Genomic DNA, 14,455 nt, shown 5'->3' with positions numbered 1-14,455 from the left:
CCGCTCTGCTCCTCAATCAGCGCTTCTCTCGCAGTTTTGCAGCTTGGTGCTTTCAGGGACTGTTGGAAATTTTCTGCCAGTCACCTCCGGAGCGCACTTCAACAATAAAGGGTCTCTTTCTTTGTTTTTACGCAACATATGACTATCATCACAAAAACGAGACTGAACTATAAACAGATATACCAGGGTTTGTAGGAGAAATGTAGGAGACAATAGAGTAATATAAAGATCTACAAAATAATGCTGACGAACCACAAGACCTCTCAATAAAAGCACCATCTTCATTGCCATCTATCTATCTATCTATCTATCTATCTATCTATCTATCTATCTATCTATCTATCTATCATTCTATCTGTGGACAAACGTAATTAATTTAATAATAATATAATAAATCTAGGTACATTTTATGGCGTAGTTTTCTTTCAAGATGTGTTTTCAACTAACCAACCATCCGCTGACAAATCGTGCTGAAACGCCTTTTTGTTATTGATTTGATACAAGAGAAATCTAACTACTACACAACAAGAGAGTTTAACAAATCGGAGCTCAGGAGGGTGACATGAAGGCAGCACGGAGACCACTGATGCCCAGTGACGTCAATACTGTTATTGTGGGAGCGTGCAGCCAGTTTAGCACAGAAGGCTAAAGTGAGACTGAGGGCGGGGGGCCACATGCCTTCTGTTGGTACAGGGGGGCAGCGAGCATGTAGCAGGCCCCCACTGATCATAGTGTAAAGTGCATGTCAGGATTACACACCGCACTGATCAACAGGGGCCAGGGGCCGGCCAGGACCTCGTTAGGTCTCTGTTTGCCTGAGGACTGAGATACATTTTTAATGTAATTGTAAATTTGCCCTCACGTTGACACACTGGAGTCTTCATTGGTCGTAGGCCTGCAGTGAGTGCTTTTACATACACACTGCAGTCCATACAGGCTCTGGTGGGGGTGCTGGACCTTATCCCAGCATGCATTGGTAAAGGGGTTGTTCAGAACATCAGAACATGCAAACTCAAACCAGGACTCAAACCCAGGACCTTTCTGAACTGACAGTACAACCACCAGTATGTAAAGGTTAAAGGTAGTTGGCAGAGGCAGTGTGCAGGGTGAAGCCTCACCTGCTTTGGGCCCCAGACTGGATAATCTGGTTTGGGTAAATTTGATCAGATACAACGATGAGCACGTCACAAAGGAAGATGTGTTGCTAAAGTTCAATCCAAAGTAGGGATCAGGGATGTTAATCTTGTATAAATGCAACAAACGTTTGCACTGTATTGATCATTTATGAGTTAACCCGAGTTATATCATGCACAGGCACTTCAGCGTGTTGTAACAGGCTGGGCGATGTGAGAATAGCACAGCCTGGAATAGCAAATGTTGGTGGAGGCTGCTATCTAATCAACACCTTCAGATATAGATCAGACTCCAGTGGAGACGATGAGATACAATCAGATAGAGGAAGAATCAAATCAGAGCGCGTGCATAATGCTGCGCAAATTAGATATGCAAAGAATGCTAGATGTGTTTACAAAATTAAGAGGCCCCATTGAATATAGACAACAAGGAACAGAGCTTCTCTTATCCTCGAGTTACATCCTGGTGACTATTTACAAATCCTCATGTAGCCACAGATCAGCTTCTCTATGCATGCATCTGATACTCTGATACAATGTGATGCCTCTGAATCTGAGCTACGACTGGAACAAACACTTATAATCTGCTAAAATATATTTTAAAAGTACGTACAAAACAGATTTAAGTGATGGCCTGATGAAGATTAGATAATCCAAACATTAGAGCTCAGTCTCCAGAGCGGCGGGCTTCACAGTTAAACCACAGAGAAAGCAAATAGCTGAGTGAGGCCACAATTAAGTGATGGGTCTATAAACAGGGACAGTTCGTGGCTAAAGCACAAAGCCTGTTTGTTTACAGTTTGGCAACACATCAAGTGGAAGCCCCCACTCTCTCTCTTACCCCCCCACCCCCACAGATGTCCACTGTGATGCACAGAGTGACCATTGTAATTCCTTTAGGCCCAATGGACGGCCATGGGAGGGCTTGGTGGACATGTGTGAGATGTCAGCGAATGATCCTAAAGGTGTTACTTCCTGCAGAACATTGGGCCTCCTGCTGTGAGCGGCTACAGTCTACACAAACGTCCATGACTGCTGGGAGTTAGTTGTTAGCAGTGAAAGCAGGCTGTCGCTCTCTGTATGGACTCAGAGTTGTTGTGCGTAAACAGCTTTAGGAGTTAATGAGCATTTTCTCAGCACCCCGGGGAGCTGTCGGCCCCAACACTTTATAACTCTACATCTGAAGCAATTCGTACTACAAATAAACACACAAACAAGGAGCATTATGCCTCAGTGACAGAGATAACAGACGATTCATGTGACAGACCTCATTCAGATTGACAGTGTGTGTGTGTTTGTGTTTCTGTGTTTATGCAAAACACTTTATAATATGTAATCCAAAGTTTGGCTGACAGAACGGTACAATTGTTACGACATTATGTATCGTAAAGTTTTGAGCTAACCAAATTACTATTTTGCCTTCGATGTCTCATCACTGCCTCATACTTCTGAGCGACTAAAGTGACAATTTTCACTTAAAAATAAGAAAAATAAAAAAATCTTGACTTAGTTTCTCTTCATTTCTTTCTCATAATTGGAGTCAAATCTCCACAGACTCAAGTATCATTATTTTGTTTACTGAAATATTGACTTTGCATGTAAAAGTATTGAGATTATAAATTATATAATTCTCCTTGTTATGCTGCTCAGGTATCAGCCTGATTTCTGAGCCTCCAAACAAAGATTCAGGGATTATATAGTCCACACAATTAGTGTGGCCCTCAGGCACGACTACCTGGAGGCTGATCATCCTGACTCAGAATCCTTCCACCTCCATTTCCATCAGGTCAGCTTTAACAATCAGGCAAAGATTATTAAGGAGAATTCACTCACTGTGTGTGTGTGTGTGTGTGTGTGTGTCTGTGTGTGTGTATGTGAGGGACAGAGGGAGGACACACTGGGGTCAAAGCCAAAAGGACAGCACACACAGAGCTCGTCTCCCTGTTAGAGACGCTGCCTCTGGGCTGCCTCTGGCCACCCAGGGTGGGTGGCTGGCAGCAGACGGAGCATGAAACGGCCTGAGCTATCGTCACAGCGCCGCCATATTCTGCTTCCTGTCTCTCTGCGTCTAGACCGCAGCTAATGTAGTCATTAAATCCTGCAGCTCTGGTTTATGTTTTCTTCATAAGATGCAGGAATTCATTAATTTCCCTCGACCCCACCTCTGACAGGCTCGCCATATATTGGAAATAATTGCTCGGCAGGTGTGTTTGGAAGACCCAAAGCCTTTATTAATGAAGAAGAAATCAAGTTCCTGTCTGTGATGTTTCTCTCTCTCACACACACACACACACACACACACACACACACACACACACACACACACACACACACACACACAAACACGCACACACACACACACACAGCAAACATTTCTTAAAGTCTCCTGCTCTCTAATTGGCTGCAGAGAGGAACTTTAGAAAGACACTTCATTTTTTATTCACACTCAAATTTCTACCAAACAGTCAAAACTACATCATGTGGAACTTGAACGTGTCTCACTTTATACATTTATAATCCTCAGTGATTTTCAGTGATTTGATATTCAGTGAAACTTTTCCTGCGTCTCATTTTGACTTTGCCCATGAATATATTTCTGAAATCCTTGGCTGGGGGAAATCATATCGAATTCTTTCAGAGGAGATTCTTAAGCCAAAGGGGGCCCACATGTGCAGGAGTATGGCAACGCGTCAAGCAGGGGCCTGAAGCCATGCACCTTTAATCTGCTCCCCCCCCCCCCTTCCCCTGTCTAATTCATGCCGTATTCTCCCCGTTGGGAACATTTAAAACTCATCCTCTGTGATTGATTCTCGTCCTCTTAAGCTGCTCTCATTCATCTCACAGCCTGGACTCCATCGCTCACAGTCATTTATTAAACCAGCCGCTCTTCCCCCATGCAGCTGATGTACATGAATCACTGGAAGGATCTTACACGATTTCCTTAAATGTATCTTATATTTCACTTGTTTTAGGATGGACAAATGATGCTTTGTGCTCATAGGGTGCGTTTGTTGAACATTGTCAATGTTCAGTTGTCAAATCACGAGATCAACGCCTACAGGAATGCATCCAAAAAGACAAACACATTAGGAACAGGAGGTTTCAAAATGGACTTTAAATCTACATAATTACTGATGAATTGTTGGAAGGGAAACCTCCACTGAGCTGGGCTGACTTCATCTTCACTCCCAGTCTTTGTGTTGGACACGCAGAGATGTAATCAATATCAATCTCCCTCATTTTACTCCCAATAAATCACCCAAAATGTCAGATGATTCATGGAATGGACCTCCACACAGCAGAAGCTTCCTGTCAGCATAACAGGCAAACAGAAATCTTGAATATTTCCCCTTTTATTCCTCTTTTTCCACCATGTTGTGAACAAAGAAACCCATGTTTTGATGCAGCCAGAGTGCAGCCCCCTCATCTAGCCTCTATATGTGAGCTGAAGCCCTGCTGTTATTTTGTGACTGGCTCATGGTGTTGCTGCCCTCCATGTTGCTCTTGATAGTCAACAGGCAGCAGTTTCAGCTGTCTCAGACCCCATTGTTACTGATTTAAGGGCAGGCGACCCTCACACACACAGACACACACACACACACACACACACACACACACACACACACACGGCAGGAGCGAGTGGGAATCTGACAGATGGAGGATTGATAAGCTCACACACAGCCAACCTCTGGTCTGCTCTATAGGACTCCACCACGCGCTGGGGGATCCTGCAGATTAGGCTTTCAGCTCACATTCATGAGCTCGGGGTGTTTAATCGCTCAACATGCAACAAATGTTTTCAGCTGGTTTGTGTTCAGTGACAGAGTAAAACATCAGAGCTGCAAAAACAGGGATTGAACAACGTCTCTGGATCTTTGAATATGAAGTCAGATTTTTCTTTTCCAAGGAAAATGATCCAGAATACACAAAACCTCTGAGCAAGTGAGTCTGTCAAATCTAAACCAAAGAGCAGATAGAGTGTATAAAGCAGTTTCCCATACAAATGAACCCTTTCAAAGGACTTTGATTCAATATCTCGTAAGAAGAAATACTAAATAAATCAATTTCCTTTTTTTACTTCATACTTTGGCACAAAATCTTTTTATTCCAGGTTTGGTATCAAATTTGAGTCCTAAAATGAGCTGCATGAGTCGCTGTCAAACATCTGTACCTGGAATTACAGCAGTTTCATTGTTCATAACAAGTTAAACAAGTTAGTTTTAAGGTCAGGTAGGATTTCGTTTCCGTTCCTAACCCTTAATCTAAATTTAACCCTATCATATCTGTTCACTCTACTGGCAGATACATTCACATGATACGAGAACATTTCATCATTCCTTGTTTCTTGGTTTTGTAGTTTTGTCATTTGTCCGTCTCCGCCCTGCTGATTCCTCCAGATGGGCACGGAGCTGCTCGGTGTGTGTGTGTGTTTGCTGTCAATGTGATCTTGTTGTTTTTGAGACCTTGACCTTTGACCCTCACAGAAGGCCACCTCTGACACGCTGTAGGGAGGGGTCACGCTGAAGGTCGAGCCGGTGTCACACTCTCACCTCCCGGGCTTTATGACCATGCAGAGTGAGGGGCGGGGGGCGCTGACATGGCTGTCACGACGTGTCTAATCACTCATCTGTGATAGGCAGAGTCTCTGGTCTCCACGGAGACCCCCACTCTGAACACGCAACATTATACAATCTATAGATAACTGGCCGTACATAGTATAATAAGAGCGGCTTCATGTGTACATTAACAGTCAATTTAATTTACTTTTGCAGATATCAACCATGAAACTTTGGGATTTCAGGTTAAAAGTGCTTTAAACATTATTATTTTTCTTTGAACTTTATTAAAGTGGAGAATAACTGAAACTTTGTAAAGAAGACAGATGGTTTTCTGCCATTTCAGAATCATTCCTGACTTATTACTGACTTCTGGTCCACTAAGCATTCAGATTGAAGAAGAGCGATCTGCTTAATTCAGTCTCATTTCAAGACTCTACTGATGTGCATAACTTTATATCTTGCAGGAATAAAATAAGGCTTTCAGGAGTAAATGACTTCCAGTTTCTGTCTTTCTTATTAAACACAGCCCACACACACACACACACAGACACACACACACACACACACACACACCCCCACACTGGGGATAAAGTTAATGACACAGGCGCAGACCCCAGGCACACTCCCAACCATTGTAACAGCCTCCAAGTTGGGACAAGTGTGCGATTAAAATCTTTGTGGGTGTGTTTGTGTGTGTGTGTGTGTGTGTGTGTGCCAAAAGCTGCTGTCCAGACAGAGGAAGTGAGCAGTCTGCCCCCTCATATAGGCTCATATGGAGAGTGGGCGATAGTAAAGTGGAGGAGGTGAAAACGTCTTAGAAACCCGTTCAGGCTCTGTCGTGTCTGCGTCGTCACTCAGCCAGCTGTGACCCAGACGCTGCACAAGAAGCCAATCACATCCAAGTCCAACTTATTCAGGATATTAAATCGTGTTGTGTGGGACACGCAAGACTTGTACGATTAGATCAAAGTCTCCTCATTTCCTTCTCCTGTTCTCTCTCTGCTGTTTGTTTGCCCGGTTTTAATCGGAGCCTAAGTGTTCCCCTGTGACCACAGAGCCAGTGGAGTCTAATGATGCTTATTTGTTCTCTTCCTCCTCCTAACAGGGGGGCATTGTCAGCTGGACTCTGGCCTGTGCTGAGCAGCCAGGGAGAAAACACACACACACACACACACACACACACACACAAGTACCCACTGGAGTCTGGGGCTCACGCATGATGGGAGTAAATCACACACACATTACAAGGTCTGTGCTGTTAGCCCGGTAACGGTTGCCCGGGCCTCATTTTCTACCCTGCTCCCTCGCCGCTCATAATTACGCTGCTAGACGGCTATTAACCGAGATCAGCCATTATTAACCGGTCACGTCGGAGCTGCAGACCCCCTGGTTACGCTCAGTGTTTATGATGGGCTGTCCAACACTCGCTCAACGAACTCAAAATAACCCTGAGCGTGGACGGTAAATATATTAGGTGGACATAGGAGGTGACTGCGCTATTTACAGGTGGTAGTTAGTGGATTTTACTGCAGTCCAATTTTGACAAAGATGGCTAAAAATATGAGGGAGGATCGAGTGTCGCGTCTACGAGAAATAAAGGCGTCGACACACCGACTCCTAGCACTCGTATCAGGTTCACAGACGGCGCAGTGAGTGTGTGTTCTGAAGGAGGATGAAGATGAGTACATTTGCTGTCATATAACGGCTGATTGATAAATTCTGAGCCTGGCCTAAAAGGAAACCAGTGGCCGATATCCGTGGCTGTGACTTTGAAGTAGTCAAGTTCCGACTTTAAGTGGAACCTGTTGGTCTGGCGTGATGACATCATACCGGCCGTGGAGGATGAGTTAGGACAGCCAGGAAACAGGACCTGTGTGAAACTGGGTTAACTCCCTGCAGCATCACACGGCTTCAGAAGTGTGTTGAGTTCAAAGGAAGGAAGGATTAATAAGTGGAAAAATTCCTCTGACCCACATTTTTGCACGCTTGGCTCAGAACTTCTCAATCGAGCCTGGGGCGTGATAATCACCTGGGAGGGGGGAGGAGTCATCAATCATGATCAATTAGTACTTTTCAGGTCACACCAACATTGTAAAAATAGCACCTGGAGAAGATACCGTAATGTAAGTGAACGCCTCGTATCTGCAGAATGATGCAATTTACTAAATCAGTGATGAAACCATGAACGTTACCTTGAAAATCACCTAAAAGACTGAAAGATTGAAGATTTAAACACAGAAAAATCCGATCCAGCATCTGTTTGATTCCTGTTAAGCCTCTTAAGTCATCAAGGCCCCGAAACTGTAAAGAATCAAAGGTATAAATCCCTGAAAGTATCTAAAGATTGAACAATCCTTCCCCCGACTGACACCCGATCGTCTGCCACCTGCTCACACACTTCAGCTTCTGTTTGGTGATTTAAGTGAGGCAGGATGAGTTGGAACACATTCTGCTGAGCGTGGCTTTTCTCCCTCTGAACCCACGCTTGACTCGCGTCCAACTTTAAGGTTGCACTCGCTGATTATAGTGTGTGCTTCAGGGAGCGTAGGAAAATATCAAACTGGGTCAGTCAAAGGTGTGTTTAAATGATGCGTTACTGCGGCGAACGGAGTGAACATCACCGCGTCTGTGAGCGTGATGGGGGAGGGACGACGTGTGTGTGTGCGTGTGTGTGTGTGTGACGCGTTATGTGGCGATTCTCACCGCGTAGTCAGCGCGGTGTGATCGAGGTCACATGTCAGGTAAAAGGTTTGGTGTGGAGGAATCCCACAATGCATTACTGTGACATCATGCGATGAGGAGGAGGAGGAGGACAAGGTGGAGGAGGAGGTTTTGGCCAGCATATGTACCAATCTCTCTCTCTCTCTCTCTCTCCTTACACCTTTTCTTGGTCTCTCTCTCTCTCTTTCTCTCACTTCACTCACTTCACTCTCTGTCAGTCACTCTGTATCTCTCTCTTTCTCTCTCTCTCTCTCTCTCTCTCTCTCTCTCTATTTCTCTCTTTCTCTCTCTCTCTCTCTCCACACGACCTTTCAATTATTGATTTCCACCGAGCTGCGGCTCATCTCGCCTCTCATCTCTCTCTCCTTCGTGCCCTCTATCATACAGCCGCTCCCTCTCTCTCTCCCTCTCTCTCCCTCTCTCTTTTATCTCTCTTGCTCCTTTTCCTCCAACACCAAAATCAACTCACACAAACACACACGCCTCATTTTCTCGCTCTCTCCTCACCTCTGCCTCTGCCTGACTTGGCTCCATATTAAAATGTTTAGCTGCTGGCTGTTGGCTGCGGTGTCAGCAGGAGAGGTGAGGTGTGTGTGTGTGTGTGTGTGTGTGTGTGTGTGTGTGTGTGTGTGTGTGTGTGTGTGTGTGTGTGTGGCGGGGGGGGGCCGGTGCGGTAATTCATACCCGGCTGTCACCCAGGCTGGAGGTGAGTGAGAGCGCCTCTTCCCTCGAGGAGACAGGGAGAAATGAGCGCAGCAGAGGAGCTCACCGCCATCAATAATCCAGCAGCCTCATCCCCACGCTAAGCACAGCATCACACAGCCTCACACAGCCTCACACACACTCACAGACCCTCACACAGCCTTACAGACCCTCACACAGCCTCACACAGCCTCACAGGCCCTCACACAGCCTCACACACACTCACAGACCCTCACACAACCTCACACAGCCTCACACAGCCTCCCACACCCTCACACAGCCTCCCACTGCCTCACACAGCCTCATTAAGCAGCGCTCCCCTCGCTCCTCAGCCGTTTCCCTACAGGAGAGGGACCGGTCGGAGCCCAGATTGAGACAAACGGGGGACGTCTCCACCCGTGTCTCCCCTCTGCGTCTCCCCAACGGTTAGAGAAGTGAGTTATATCATCAGGATGAAGCCACATTCCTCTGGCTGAGGGGGTAACACAGCAGCAGCGGCAGCGTGGTCAACATGCTGGTTGGCTGGCTGTTGGAGGGAAAGCTCTGGTTATGTTTACACACACACAGCAGAGGTTTAGGGTTATTTTCCACAGCAGAGTGCAGTGGGAAGGAGCCGTAAATAGGCCGCCCATTACTCCCTGTGAGGCACGGTTAAGGTACTAGCGAGAGAGCGAGAGAGAGAGAGAGAGGGAGAGAGAGAGAGAGACTCCCACACCCGCGGTGACAAAGTGACTCGTTTTCAAGTTGAGTCGAGTTTATTTGTAAAGCCCAAACATCACGATCCGACGTCTCAGCGGGCTTCACAGGCCCAAATCCGCCTGGGAAGACGAGGAAGAGGGGGAAAAACACACTTCACATATGAGGAGAAGATGGAGGAAGGAACCTTGGGAGAGTCAAAGTGAGATTCCCTCCCCGGGATATGAAGACGTGGGTGAGAGAGGAGGCAAAGAGAGACAGATGGGACGTAAATGAATAAAGTTAATACAACACAGGGGAGGAAGAGGAAGAGCTCCATGGAGACCAGATCAATATGGAAACGTCACACAGTCAGCAGAGGGAGGAAGGGAAACTGGAGCAACACCCAGTAACAATATGAATACCCTCACCTTTGACCTTTCAACCCTTTGACCCGACCCTTCAACCTAAACCTGACACTCACCTTATAACCCCTTTAAATGCCTTTAGATGAAGCCATTACCACTTAAATACACTCTGGTTGGCACATGTCCTCTTTCTGCTGCCCTGCTGAGGACATCTGGGCCGCACACACACACGCCCACACACACACACACACACACACACACACACACACTCCACTGGATACTCGCGCTGTTCAAAATAGGCATTTACATACACTAAGTGCAGCCATTCCCCAAAATGGCTCCCAGCTCCATTCCTCCTCCGGATAATTCTGTCCCGGGTCTCCTAGGAAAGATAATCCAGGGGACAGCTGCCCTCTAATTTTAAGGATGTGTGTGTCAGGGGGAGAGAGAGAGAGAGAGAGAGGGAGATAGAGAGAGAGAGAGAGAGAGAGAGAGAGAGAGTGATGTTCCGGTCTGTAAAAAGCTTCACATTGTAGAAGAGAGGACTCATCTCATTTCTCATGCTTCTTCTTCTTCTTCTTCTTCTTCTTCTTCTTCATTCTATTCTCCCGGGCCCAAAGGGTCAGGACCTGATCGAAGGGCAGAGAGAGGGAACAGCGGGTGATCTTCATGATTCACCCCGGCAAATTTTTCCATCCGCGGTTGCTATGGCAACAGCACCTGCAGCTAGATGAAAGCGCACAACGTGACACCTCTGAAACACCTCCTGTGTGTGCGTGTGTGGTGTTACAGCTACTCCAAGGTGTGTGTGTGTGTGTGTGTGTGGGTGGGTGTGTGAGGGGTGGAGGCGGGGGGGCAGTTTGTCTGTTTAATGCACACGCCAAGACAGAAAAGAATCAGCTGACGGGTTTCTTCATCAAACCCGTTCCTTCTTCCTCTGATCATAACAGATGCTGGCTGCTCGCTGTTACGTAAGAACGAGTCGTCTCATTATGGAGCATCAACATCAGCCTGCTGACGCCCAAACGCCTCAGCCGGGACGTTTCTCTTCACTCCGGCCTGTAAATCTCACCGGTAATTACGGCCGACATTTGAATCTGCTAATGTGGCCGCGAAGGTCACAGGGGACGGAGGAGGAGGAGGAGGAGCGGCTAGAGGCGGAGGAAGGAGCGATGGAGCCGCTGTGTGTTTAACAGTGCTTAATCAGGAGAAGGTGCGGCGGTTTAGACGACCTCTGACCTCTGGAGGAGAGCAAACAGGCGCAGTGAGAGAGCCCAGAGGCTAAACCCTGGAAGAAGATGGAAGTATGGGGATATTATGTCTGAGATGTTGGAAGAAGAAAGTGGAAATTGACTGACAAACAAACGGAAGTCGGAATAAATACGAGTAGTTTGAGGCCGTCTGCATTTCCAGCTTCATTAAAGTGTAATCTAACATTCATCAAGCAGGTTAATGTGATACAGAGAGATTCCTTCACACACAGGTCGAAATGGAAGCTTTGAGTTTCAATAAGCAAGCCGAGGCAAGTTTATTTATACAGACACAAAGAACATTCAGACGCTTAAATGACAGATTAGAGATCAAAGAGTTTCAGAGACAATCAGAGGGAAAGCGTGAGTCAGAATTTATAAAGTGGAACAAAAGCAAAGAGACGGAATAAAAGGTTACAGTGCGGCGTCGGTGAATGAATAAAAAGCTGATGATTGAACAAAAGCAGAGCTCAGATCCATGTGGAGCAAAGAAACTACAAAGCTTCTGACCCAGCCGGTGAACCTGTGCACCCTGAGGGCCTGGGGGGCCTGGAAGAACACAAACCCCAGATTCTTTACTAGTGTAGGTGACATGAAGGGAGAGTGAGGATGGAGGGGCGGTGGAGCTGTTTGCACTCTCATACTGCATGAAGATGATGACGATGATGATGGTTGCATTTCTGCGTCTCCGTCCCACAGAGAGGCAGAGGACGATCGGTGCTTATAGCTGGAACACAGAATGAAGAGATCGTCCTGGTTTGTTCTGAAGGATACGAACACTGTGGGAGGATCTGTGGGCTGCTGAGTGTCGTCAAAGCAGAGAGCAGTCTGTCTGTCTGTCTATCTCTGCTTCTTCATCAATCCATAAGGTGACATCCATAGAAATAGACTCAGCGTGACAGAATGCATAATCTGACTTTTATGCTTAATCAGCAATTACTTTGTCTTTTTATTGGTTTGACCTCCTGTGTGTGTGTGTGTGTGTGTGTGTGTGTGTGTGTTTGTTACAAAGTCACAGCAGACGTTGGGCACACACCCACACTCCCTCTCACACACACACACTCACACACACCCTCACACAAACACACAAACACACACACACACACACACACACACACACACACACACACACACACAGGTGGGTGCTGCCAGCTCCTGCTCAGGGCGCTGAGTCATTCCTCACATTCCCAACATTCATTGGGCTTCTCCTGGCTCCGCCCCTCCCTTAACTTAACTTAACTTAACTTATCTTACCTCCACTCAAAGTCCAGCAGCAGCTCTCAGCACCTTCGGCCTGTGTTCATGTGTTCATGTCCACTCTGATGGATTGGTGACGCCTGTGCACGAGATACTTCAGATACTTCAGATACTTCAGGGTCCAGGACTCCTCAGAGGGAAACGTCCTTTTGTTTACTCTGCTGTATTTATCTCACAGCTATATTGAGACAAAATCAACATAAATATGATGATACATTTATAAAGAGATCTGTTTTGTTGAGTTTACCTCAAATTCTCCCTTAATTTGAGACACGACTGAAGATTATATGAACATATTTGATGACATCATTTGTTTTGATTCCAGATTTTTAAACATACCAACACATCTTCATTGCTCAATATAGATATTTGAGTATGTTTGACTTATAAAAGATTAGAAAACAGAACAGGACTTCTACTTCAGCTGTTTTGATCTGATTTGACATAAAACCATGGTAACAGGATAAAGGTCTTTGAGTAGATTTGAGAAGACAAATATTCAGAGACATGTCGGCTCTTTGTGGACACATTAAAGACTTCACACACTTCATCATGTACCAAAAAACTTTGAACTGGGACGCTTTGGAGTCTCTCTCAATATATTCACCCCTCCACCGCCTCGGGGGGAGAACTCCATCACTTCAAGCATCTGGCCCTTTCAAGTTCCTCTAAGGGCCGAGCTTCCTCCCGCGTCGGGGCCAATTAAGACCAGAGAGGGAGGAAGTTTGTACGCACACGTCCAAGTCGCTCCACAATCTGAGCTTGTCTCATCTGGGAACATCTCGGAACATTTGAAGAAAATGACTAAACTGAATCCATATTATTGGACTTCCAGTGCAGTGGAGCTTCTTCAGCGCTCAGGTCGCACCACTTGTGTTGTTGTTGTAGCCGGAGCCTCTCTAAACATATCTGAGCTTCCTGCAGCAACAGCTCGTGTCGCTCAGGCCTGTTTTAGTCGCTGTGACGCATACTTACACACACACACACACACACACACACACACACACACACACACACACACACACACAGGCGCTTTGTCATGATACCCAGTAACAAGCTGTTATTTCAAGACTAGAGTGGAAAACTGTGTGCATGATTAGAAATAGTCGTTACGCTTGGAAGATTTCCTTTCTGACATTTCCGGCGGCCTGAACTGTGTCCTTCTCTCTCCGACAGACACCAGAGATAGATTTCAAATTTTACCGATGATTCTCAAAGGTCAAATAAGACCGCAGCAGCAGACAGAAGGATTAGAAACTTTAAATCCTTCCCACGATGTTCCTGTCTTCACACGTGTCGATGTAAAAAGCAGAAAGATGGCGGAAATCTCCGAACGGTGGCGGCCCAAGCGACGACATGGGAAGCCCGGGGGTGGACAGATATGATGTCCCTGTGTGAGTGTGTGTGTGTGTGTGTGTGTGTGTCCTGTGGAAATACAAGAGTCTGTACAAACGATATGGCAGCTTGAAAGGGAAAGAGTGGGAGCAGCTGGCGTGACTCAGCGAGGCAAAGTACTCAACCAAATACAGTCACCTGGATGCTGTTAGATGGGATTAAAAGGGAAGGAGGTGTGTGTACGTGTGTGTGTGTGTTTAATCACAAAATGAGACATCAGCAACCCTCTCGACCCCATGGCAGCAACATCAACACACGATTCAGAGCGACCAGGTGCGGCAGGAAACGGATACACTGACAAAGAAGAGCGAGGAGGAGGAGGAGGAGGAAACGATGTGTGATTTACAGACACGTGACCTCTCAGAGGTGAGGAGAAGAACGACATCATCACATCT

Source organism: Genypterus blacodes, unplaced genomic scaffold, assembly GCF_046128005.1.
Source record: "Genypterus blacodes isolate CSIRO-AG114 ecotype Tasmania unplaced genomic scaffold, CSIRO-AGI_Gbla_v1 ptg000131l_1, whole genome shotgun sequence".
Taxonomy (NCBI): Eukaryota; Metazoa; Chordata; class Actinopteri; order Ophidiiformes; family Ophidiidae; genus Genypterus; species Genypterus blacodes.
Note: the sequence above shows the minus strand (reverse complement) of the source record.